At 35.2% G+C, this 11,742-nt stretch overlaps 1 long non-coding RNA gene across 15 annotated transcripts; it reads right to left on the reverse strand.

The window, feature by feature from the left end:
• Positions 1-344: 344 nt before the first annotated feature.
• Positions 345-10,251, reverse strand: LOC101247329 (SNF1-related protein kinase regulatory subunit beta-3). Of its 15 annotated transcripts, none has more exons than XR_003247118.2 (5): positions 10,037-10,251; positions 9,797-9,915; positions 3,235-3,289; positions 1,087-1,195; positions 345-1,015 (listed from the first exon to the last, which is right to left on the reverse strand). It is a non-coding gene; the product is annotated as an SNF1-related protein kinase regulatory subunit beta-3 (long non-coding RNA). The 15 variants fall into 15 exon arrangements; XR_003247117.2 differs by lacking the exon at positions 3,235-3,289 and adding an exon at positions 3,688-3,757; XR_003247116.2 differs by lacking the exon at positions 3,235-3,289 and adding an exon at positions 3,678-3,757.
• Positions 10,252-11,742: the final 1,491 nt, after the last annotated feature.

Consider the following 11,742-nt stretch of genomic DNA (forward strand, 5'->3'; position numbering starts at 1 on the left):
CATCTTTTACTTTTGTCAGCCTAATCTACGAGTGTAGCCACTAAAATTATTCTCGGACATGGGAGGTACAAAACGTGCTCCTCCCGTTTTTTCTAAAAAATAACTTACTTTCTTTTTTTATTGTGTTTGAAACTAAATTGATTCATTCTTTTTCAGTTTTCCACGTGACATATTTAAGGCCACAACATATTTAAGGCCACAAGATTAAAGGACATTTTAAAATGCAGTGAACTTGGCAACTTCTTAAATGCAACAAGGTGCTTAACAGGTTTTCACACACGTCAACATTGAAGAGCTACTCAAAAATATAATTGTCAAGGCAAACTAACAGGGACATCACTAACTTTTTGCCAAAACTTTTTAAAACTATTGAACATCTAACTTCAATTATTCAAGTCCAAGGGTATCTGCTACCACATTTTCCTACTACTAGTAGCTGGGAAGAAATAAACATTACTAACAGGGACATCACTAACTTTTTGCCATAATACATGTAAACTTTTTAAAACTATTGAACATCTAACTTCAATTATTCAAGTCCAAGGGTACCTGCTACCACATTTTCCTACTACTAGTAGCTGGGAAGAAATAAACATTCTCCACTGCAGAACTTACTGTGTATTTACCTCTGCTATCGTCAGACCACAAGCCAAAGACGGTGCGTACGTTCAGGCATGGTTGGTATGCTACCTCATTTTCTTTGGACGGGTTTGTAAAGCACGACCGTTACATATTTTGAGCGAAAACGGTGTGTTACACCAAGTGCTACAACTGACCTCGGGACTTCTCCGTTCTCAATATACAGATGGTTTAGCACAGCGTTCTGTGGCAATGGGAGGGAGGTTGATTCATCTCCTGTAGCTGGGTGGTTTAGCAAGGTGTGATGCAAATGTGGCGGTACCATCGGTGGTTCCCTCCCTTCATCTATATGCCCAGGATACACATTGTTGTAACTTGCATCGGGTGATCTTGGAACTTCAAAGCCCATGACAGTGGGTTCATCCTGTGTGTATAACTTAGATTCAGGCTAAGTCAAAAACATGCCAGAGCTATCACCTATCAATTACTACAGAATTTATGACTTACATGATCTTCACCATATGGATGAGGGTGGTTCATGTTGCTTCAAAAACAAACAGCACAGTCTAGCTAATAAGATGAAAGTTTTCAGCAGATAAAACTTTCCCAAGTTAACCTGAAAATAAAACATATCCTATTGTAAACAAGAAATGAACCAATTTCGAGATAAGGCACTGCATGAAAAATCTCTTAGATGCGTACATTCCACTGTCGGACAATTAGGACATAGCCATGACTCATAAGAATTTTTATGAATCAAAATATATTATCACAAGCTATTTGTATGTCATCTCTCCAATTATTAAAGCAGGTATACACAGAAATGCTAAAAAAGAATCCACATTGCTCATAAGATAAACTCACCAAATGATAAATGATGTCTGCAAATTAAATCAAACATCATGAAATTTAACAATACAAGTATCTTAAGCAGAACTGATGAGAAAAAAAAAATTTAGTGAACTATAGTAGGAAAATTATGTCAGACATACATATGTGAGATGGAAGACAATCGTCTATTCAGTGATAGTTGTAAATTGAGAGGACAAAGTTCTGGTTAGAGAAGTGGTCACCACTTTTTATACCCAAATCCAGTTCTACAACACCTAGAACCGAATAAGGTATCCCCCACACCTTACAGCAAGATTTACATAGAGCTATTCTCTAGAACATGCCAAGCCTGAAGAAAAGCATCATCAAAACAGCTATGAACTAATTTGGAGAATATAACTTCATTCATTTCATATCACCACCTCTTTTACTAAGAAATAATTAAATGTCTTTACGCAGGTGAGCAGTCCAATATCCCTTCAATGCCATTGTCTTTCAACCGTAAGACATCACAGGGACTTGCTTCTTGGTGATATAAATAATTGTATGTAACATAGTGCGTGGAATTCGCCAAGAACCAAGAGTCACGGTTTGCTAAGCTTTATATTGATTCAAATGCAATCGTGACTGACTGGAAATATTAGTACACAAATGAGTACTACACTCATGTGATAGGGAAATGACAGTAGCAAACCTGTGCATGGCTCAAATTCAATTGCTCTAAATGATGACATTTGAATCACATTGACACCAAAGAAAGAATAGCTTTCATTACAAAAAAGATGGCTCTAAAGTATGTGCCAAGATGGCGTGCCTGCACCCAAGAAACAGAGAGAAAGTGTGTGTGCTGGTTCCACAAAAGCACACAACCATAAAAGAAGATGGAATTTTCAATGAAAGGAAAAAAGGCAAACACTTAACCCCCTTTAAATTTGCTTTTAAGTCCCTTTCATCTAACACTCTCTTAGTCCCTCATGTCAACCTCTTTCTTTGAATTGTCATATCCTCCGGCCTAACCTACATTCCACTATTCCAGATACACCAAAAGTAACAAAAAGTCTGATCACCAGAAATTACTAGGTTCTAACTTTGTGATCATACAGAAATCATCCAAAAATGGGGTTGGTTAATAATTAGAGTTAATGGTCAAAAACACGCCTAAACTATCAATTTTTGCCGAGTTTCATACCTCAACTATCCAATGTTCCCTTAACCTACCTAAAGTATCACTCCCTTTGCATTAAAATACAACTTGATGCTGAGTTGGTCAAATGTTTTTCCCAATAGACAATAGGCGTGTGTTCTCCAACTCGGGGTGCTTTTCATACAAAGGGAGAGATAATTTAGGTAGGTGAATGGATGGATGGATAGTTGAGTTATGAAACTCACAAAAATGTGATAGTTTTGGTGTGTTTTTGACCATTAACTCTTAACAATTAAGGGTATTAACTTAGTGACAAACTAAGAACCCCCACCCCCTACAGACATTGTTCTCAACCCCAAGGTTCTTCTATCAAGGATCCATTCAAAAACCCAAAGGCTCTAAAGATCAAGCAAAATTCTCTCCACCTCCTTGGAAACCAGCTACCAATTCTCTGATTTAAAAAGGTAAAACACCAAACAAAAATAACATCATTATTTCCACTAATGAGACAACACAATGATATCATTTTGCAGACAGCCTTAGATACACTACTGCCTGTCATGCACTTCACTGAATGCAAAAATCGTTAAGCTTTATAGAAAGTGCAGGTTCTTAAGTTTCTGATATTTTCTAGAAGAAGAAAAGAGGAATGAAATTCATGCAAAGACTGTAAGCATCACCTTCAAATATGATGCCCTCATATAAGATTCTCTCTCTTCCCAGTACCAAAGAAATCTAGAAGAAAAGGAAAAAAAAATTTGAGTCTACTTATTAATTAATGATTCTATATTCTTCTCTCATCACCAAGAACAAGAAACCACTCTCGCCCCATTGCTAGGTGCTATATCTGAGCTCTTTGCTCAGTTCGGGAAACAGGATTTAGATAAAGATTAAAAACAAACCATCTGTAGCTTCTGTCACACCCCCTCCAATCATTTGTCATCACTAATCTTTTATTTTGAGAGCCATTAACAACACATTTCTCAGCATCTCTCGTCCTCAAAGAATAACTAAGCAAAATAGAAAGAGAAATCCCCAGAAGCACGCTTACATAAGAAGTCCTGGGCAACAAATTATAATTGAATTTTGTCACAATATACAAATACTAACTTTACTACTTCACCTAGCCAGACCTTAGCTGCCTCCTTGTTTCTCTGCGTATTTATGAGACTACTGATGAATGCTGGCTCAAGCTCCACGAAACTGGATTACTCTCTCATCGAATAAGATCAAGTTAAGAACTAAATTAATTACAGATTAAAAACTAATAAATGAATATTTTTTGAGAAAATTATATTTTCACAGCCAAATCCAGGAACATATATAAAATAACAAATTTAGGTAAGTTTCAAATGTGGTTAGATTAAAACAGTAGAAGAAATGAATTTTAATAGTAAAAAGATAATGGAAAATGAGAATTTCTATTGAATGGCATTCATAATTTGGATTACATTATCTTAAAGTAAACTTAGTTAAAATGTGTAGATATTTATTACATCAGAATAACCAGATAAATTGGAGTGAAATTATATTCCCTGTTACACTTTAAAAATTAGTTAATGCTAATAGTCTGTGCTGGACTAAGATGTTTCATCGAGCCTAGTCCACTATATTTTTGTACACCAACTTATACTAAATAAAATATAGACCTCACAACGAGTTTGTTGAATCCAGAAATTATATAGATAATTAACACCCATCTGACCTCATAATTGAGATCGGAAATGGCACCATCTTTTGCCGTAACATGGTGACATCTGTTGCAACAATTAACTAAGTAGATCCTGGAAAACCAGACTCAGGCTTGACTCTCTGTTTAGGGGACCAATCCAAGCGTAACTGAGTTCCCAACCCTACACACTTAGCAGTGAGCTAAGTACCATCACTACCCATACTTTAGCAGGTTCGCTAACAATACTCTTCATAAAAACCATAACTGAACCATTTTCATTCCTCCTCACCGCTAAGTAAAAAGGTGGGCAACCATGTCAACATTGGAACAAATAGTGATCATTGAAGGAGGAAATTTTACAATATGAAAGGAAACTAGGCCTGCAAAAGGAATGGTAGGAACTTTTATCAGAGCATTAATTATGCATAGTCTAGTTAGGTTGAGGTTTTTCTGGCATTGGTATTAGAATTAAATTAAGGCTACAGAATATTATCGGTAAACAAGTATGAGATATGGAACCTGAAATCTGAGTAGGAATCAGTAACAACCTAGAAAGAGATTCTCATTGGGTCCCTATGGAGGTGGACTAGATCTTTGAAATCATTTTTTGGAAGGCACTTTCAGCCAGTCAAAGTAGATTATGTGTAGCTAGATTTATCCGGTACCTGTGTTGATGATAGGTCGCAGGTACCTAATAGAATAGTTGAGGTGTGCACAAGACAACTCAGACACCGTGGCTATCAAAAGAAACACAAGGGTAGGGTAGGTGTAGTCGACCTCCAATCTCCAACATTCCTACACTAGGCATATTTCCCTTTTAAATGGTCTTTCTTTTAGATATAGGGTTAACTACAATGAAAATACTCGAGGATATGGGATTTGGCAATAAATGGGATCAAATGATTAATGTTTTGCAATTCCAGTGTTGAATTCTCTGTTTTGAAGAATGGCAATCCTGTATGTTTCTTCCAATCTCAAAGGAGGCTTAGACAGGGTGACCCAAGTCACCTTTTCAATTTCTTTGAGCAATGAAGGGCCTAAATCATATGATTAGGACAACAATGTCTAATGGCTGGATTAGAGGCTTTGGAGACCTAACAGAAGTTGGTGTTGCTGGTGAAACTTCTCATTTATTATATGCAGATGATTCTCTTGTGTTTTGTGAAGCTGAAGTGGATCAGATCAGACACCTTAGGGAAATCTTGTCCATTATTTAAGCTCTTTCTGGCTTAAGGGTTAACTGGAAGTTTGGAACAAAAGCTCTTTATATCAAGTAAACCAAGTAATAAATCTACAGAGTTCTGCAAAGAATCTAGGTTGTCAGGTGGGGACTCTTCCAACAAAGTACTTGGGGATACCTTGGGGGCCTAAGAGAAAATCAGTGGATACCTGGAACGAGGTTATTGAGAGTTGTGACAATAAGCTGGCAAGGTGAAAAGCTCAATATTTATCCTTAGAGAGAAGATTGATACTAATTGACTCAATATTGGATGCTCTTCCCAATTGTATGAGAGTTGTCTTCCCAATTCCTAGGGGGGTAGAAAAGAAGTTAGACAAGCTAAGTAGTAATACGGAGAACAGAAGCATCAGTCAGTCTGGTGAAATGGGAAGTCCTAACTCTTAGCAAGAAGCAAGGTGGTAGGGGCATAAACCTTCTGAGATCACACAATAAAAGTCTTTTACAGAAGTAGTTATGGAGGTTTATAACAGAGATGACATTATGATTATGGAGACACGTTGTCACACAGTAATATGGAATGAATAATGACTCGATTACAAATGAAGCTCCCATGGTAGTAGTGTCAGGAAAAACCATTAGGAATCAGTAGCATGGGTTCTGAGCAGTGTGGGAATCAAAGTGGGTAATGGAAGAAACACAATTTGTTTTTTGACGACCGTGGTGTCCGGGCCAAAGAAACACTAAATTTTGGAGAGGACCACTCAATTGGAATAGCTTAAAGTCCACCTTTCTTAATATATACTCAATTCTCCTTCAAAATCATGGTAGATAAACCATATTTGGAATCAACATGGTTGATATTTGATCTTCAAAGGAGCTTTAAATAATTGGGAAATTGAAGGTTTTACCTGTCTGCTCCAGCAACTGACCACTTTTGGTGGCACTAAGTTTCCAAAAAAGTTTAAATGAAGGTCGAATAGCAGATGGAAATTCACAATGAAGCCTGGTGAAATTTGAATCACAGAACTCATCAAAATGTGCTCTGGTCCTGAAAGCTTATTTGGAGAGTCAAAAGTACAGTAAAGGTTTCTGGATTTGAGTGGTTGGTTGTCATGAAAGCATGCCCCTCAAGAAAACTTACCGAAAAGAGGTCTTCAAATTTGTTCAACGCGCCTACTATGTGGGCAGGAAAGTGTAACTAATGAGCACCATTTTCTACATTGTAAGACAACTTTAAATTGTGGCACATGTTCTTTCGTATATTATGGATAAATTGAGCTATGTTCAGTTCCATAGTGAAACTTCTGAGCAGCCGGAGAAATGTGGGGAGAAGAAATAGTAAGGAGTACTGGTGGAAGATCACTTCTACTTGTATATGGTAGATAGTTGGAAAGAAAAGAACAAAAGACATTCTGAAGACACTACCAATCCCATCCAGAAAAATAGGACAAATAATTTCCTCTATTTTAATTAGCATTTTTCACTTGGTAGATACCTCTTTCTTTGGATGACCAATAAATCTGTTCGGGCGAACCCTTATAGCCTTCGAAACTAAGGAATAAAGGGGAACTCTCTACCCTTCCCAACTTCAATAGTAGGTTTAATTGGCATGACACAGGACTCAAAACCATGACCTTAGTCACAAGTCCCACACCCTTTGCGACTTCGACTAAACCTTTGGGGAAACTAGACAGTTACTTTTGGTGCTCGTTCTAATTCAGAGGTTCAACAACAACATACCCAGTGTAGTCCCACAAGTGGAGCCTGGGAGTGTAAGATGTATGCAAACCTACCCTACCTTTGCGGGTAGACAACTATAAATTTGGTAGTGGACTACATCTGGGAAAAGCCAAAACAAACAATGGAAGTAAAGGAAAAGGAAGAGGAAAAAAAAAAGGAAAACAAGGAGCAACAAAAAGAATGACTAGAAGAAGACACCAACAAAAACAGCATACCTACTGTTATCCCACAAGTGGGGTCTGGGGAGGGTGGTGTGTTTGCTGACCTTACCCCTACTTAGTGAAGGTAGAGAGGTTGCTTCCAATTGACCCTCGTCTCAAGTAAAACATTTCAAAGCAATGTTGCTCGGACTGTTTAAAAAAATGTCAGTGAGTGTGTCGGATTCTCCAAAAAGAGGGCATTTTTGGAGAATCTGACTTGGTTGCGGCATCGAAAGTGAAGAATCCACACAATTTAGTTTCAAAGCAGGTATTAAAAGGGAAGACAATATTTAAGAAGCCGTAGTGGAAATAATTGATAAAATAACAGCATCAATAGCAAATATACAATACCCGAAGCAACGGAAACAACAAGTTATAGACAACAAGAGAAGACATCTTTGAGAAAGAAACTACACTTTATACTATAGTCATCAATCTAGATAAGTGCATGAAAGAATTTTATCATTAGTGTAACACTGTATAAAATGAATTTAACCAAATGTAATAGCTTTGTTTGCGGCAAAAAGGAAGCCTCACAGCACAGATGTGGTTTTTTTAAAGCAAAAACAAGCATGAATAAAAGCAAACAGGTATTGTTTTTCCAAATCACAAATTCGATCCTGATCTAACACGATCATGCATACCAGACAAAGGATCAATGATTATGTCCAATTGGGGGAGAAACTACTTTCGGTTGCCGTGAAATGTTTGATATCATTAACACTAACAAAAGAGGTTTGATTCTTATAAAAGCAAGAAACTGGAAATTTTACATTGAGAAAATCTTTTGAAGGCTCATTTTCCTTTACCAACATGGCATAAATGTACCACAGCCATACCTGAGTTACCACACATTAAGCTCAAATGAGAAAACTGCAAATCACAGAACCAATTGGCCTAACACGGAAGTGGATAGCTCAGCAAAAGAGTTGCTTACCAAACATCTTGAAATCTTTGATCTCCCGAAAATCTCAGACTCCCCTCTAAATGACCACGAAGTTGTTTCCTCACTCACTATACCTTGGAAGATAGATAATATGCAGGCAATGCACCCATATTTATATTCTAGTAACTACTGATGCACTCTATTCATGCAGAGTAATATGCGTACACGTCTCAGAGGCCACCGCTCATTAGACACATATTACCAATATTGACAACTGGTTTTGGAAGCGTCCGGAAGCATGCAAACAACGTTCAAATCCAGACAATTCCAGTAACAACTATGTACTGTTATATTTTTTCTGTTCTCCTTTCCACTTTTACCATTAAAATAAATTTTATCTTTCGATTACAGACATTTTTGGCCTAACTGCTATTTAGGATACATGTTCTCATTCCAGAAGTCTTTTAAGCAAATGATAGTCTAACACCAAGCAAACTAGAATATACATAATAGTGGGTAGCAACTTCACCCCAGCTTTAAGAAGTCCAGAAAGATTATGTGAACAAAGAGCTTTATTTGAATTAGAATCTGATTTAACCTAACCTCTGATGAAAATGATGATCTAGAATTAAATGCAAGATCCAAATCCTCAACAAGAGAATCAACTTCACCTACCTGAGCCTTGAACAGTTGGCCCAAGTCCCCCATAAAGGAGGAGGATTGAGGAGGTTGACGGGGTGAGAATACATTGTACGGTAAAAAGGGGGGATTCACATTACACATAGTTTAATGCTTAGGCCTTGCCGTCATATATGTTCCAAGATCTATGAGTCCGTCCTACAACTATTAGAGGCAACAATACTGTTGCTTTCAAAATAAAATATTCTTTGCCATCTATCTTTAGATCTTAATGACATTTCCAACTCCTAAGAAGATAATTAAGAAAGAAGGGTCCATTTAAGGAAATTCATATTGATTACCTAATTTTAGCTACTTTCAAGGATCACACCAAAACTAAAATCAAAGCTTTAGTCACTAGGGGTCCTACTTCTCTTTTCTAACCGCATCACTTGGTTTGATGGAAATCAAGCTAAGTTCCTAGAATATGAGAAATTTAGAAACACATGGAAACTATGCACTTCGATCAACTGGCCAAATATTTTCGTAGAACGAAATTGTTGGCACTTGATATAATAAATATTTTGGTAATGATTCTACTTTCCTCTGTATGAACTTTAATATATCCTCTAGAAACATTTAATCTAATGGACTGGCACGTGGAGAGAAATGCTCCCTATATCAACCAGAATGAACAGAAATACATTAGGATTTATATAGCAAACCCCAACTAACGAAGGATTAAAGGGTAGTAATTGATTGAATTAACCATTTGTTCTCTAAAAAGGACATAAGAAACCTCATTGAAAGCTCACATATTTCTTTCTCATAACTTTACACTAATGTAGTTGTTGCTCCATCTACTCCATAAATATTAAATATGTAAATTCAAGATTTCATGGTTTAGTCAACAGAACATAATAAATTTGAAAAGCTGAAAACATACCTAATTCAGCTGCAATGATCAAATAAACTTTACCAAAAAGCCCTCGTCTTGAGAAAACAACTAATGGCAAGGAATAACAATCAAATGCTAAATGAATCCCAGCAGAACCAGAAAAGCATCTACAAGAAAAAACCAACAAATTAAACTGTGAAGAACAGCTATTTGTACAAACTAAAACTTTGATTAACAAGCAAAAATAAATCAAATCAAGAATTTTGTAAGAAGAGAGGAGAAAAGGACCAATATTCACTTGAGATTGGGTAAAGTGAAAAAAAAAAGCACAAAGATTTCAAATAGTTATGGTGAAGGTGAACGTCAATTTGTTACTTAGAAAATTCCGCCGAACAATCAAAATTTCAAATGAATTATCATTACTTCAAAATATGAAAAAAAAGAAAAGGTAAAACCCTCTTCTTCTTTTTATTTTAGTTTTTCTTTTATTTTTTTTAAAAAAGTGAGGTAGAAAAAGGGGAAATTGGTGAGGGGCTACTAATAATATTCTTCAATAAACTATGCAATGGGACACTTTTAATCCTCTAAATATTCAAATTTTTAAAGTTTGATCTAGAAATGTCTCTAATAATAAGGACATTTATCAAACTATTAAAAGAGAATAGTTTAGTTCAATTTTATATAATTTTAGAATTTTTATTTTGTTTTTTTCTTTATTTGTTTTTAGATGAGACGTGATCCTTTAGATGAGACGTAGTAAAAATCTACCGCAATAGTTTGTGGGGGTGAAAGTGTTGTGAGATGTAAGCCCCATCTATTTGGAGTCTAAATTGATGAGGCTTATGGTTCACAACAACGCATGCTTATGTGTATGTACGAGTTTTTATTTTGAGGTGTAAGTCCGAAAAACTTTTCCTAATTAAATTTTAATAGCCAAATATAAATTAATTAGAAATCACAATTTAACTTGACATTGAAATTTTAAAAGTTAATAAACATAAAAATCTAAATAATTTTGTTCTTAGCCTTAATTTTTATTGTTTCTCTTTGTCTTTCACCACATAAGAAGGAAAAATGATCAACACGGAAATTACAAAGTAAAATGTAGCATTATTCATTATTTACTCTGATTTGGTCCTTCTGATGCAGTTTCTTCTACTTAATTTTTTTAAGAAGTCAAGATTATTGTTTATAGATGAGTAATTCTGATTATTCCTTTTAGTGATGTTAATTAACGTTTTAAGATAAATCACTTCTATATATATATTTACACTTATTTTTTTAAAATTTCCATTTACATTCGCATTTATTTTATATTTTCTTCAAACTTCCAAGTAATTTAATATTTAATATTTAATATTTTATTATATTAATTTATAAAATATGAAAAACTAAAGATTCATCATATTTATGCTTCACCTCATATCAGGTTAAACGTTTTGTCTCGCGCCCGTACCTTTTAAAATATTGATTGGCTTGCATTGACAAATCAATAATGTTATGATTTGAGAGTGCAAATCTAACCTCTATATTGATTTCTCTAAAGTTAATATGTCATATGTTGGACAAATTATGTACATATTTTGTCAAATATCTCTTGAATTTTTTCAATTGAATATCAAACATCCCATCTTTAGGAATAATACAAAGATTACACGATGTTATAGTCCAAATAAATTACTTATATTACAATTAACTTTATCGAGCCATCTATTACCCTTATTCATGTTTGAAGAAAATTCCCTTTGAGGAGCATTTTGCTCAATATTTTGACATGAATTTTCCCATTTTATAAGAATCAAACAAAAAGTAAATATAACTTCCGACAGAAAAAAATATTCTCCCACAACATTTAAAATGATCTTTCTATCAGACAAACATAGAAGAATCAGACAAAAATCTTGTTCAAGCTCATATCATTGCAAGCAAAGGTAAATAAAATTCAACCTAATTTTGCTTGTTTTGTAACTTCATCTATTATTTTGATTTATGAA

The sequence above is a fragment of the Solanum lycopersicum genome, chromosome 6 (assembly GCF_036512215.1).
Source record: "Solanum lycopersicum chromosome 6, SLM_r2.1".
Lineage (NCBI taxonomy): Eukaryota > Viridiplantae > Streptophyta > Magnoliopsida > Solanales > Solanaceae > Solanum > Solanum lycopersicum.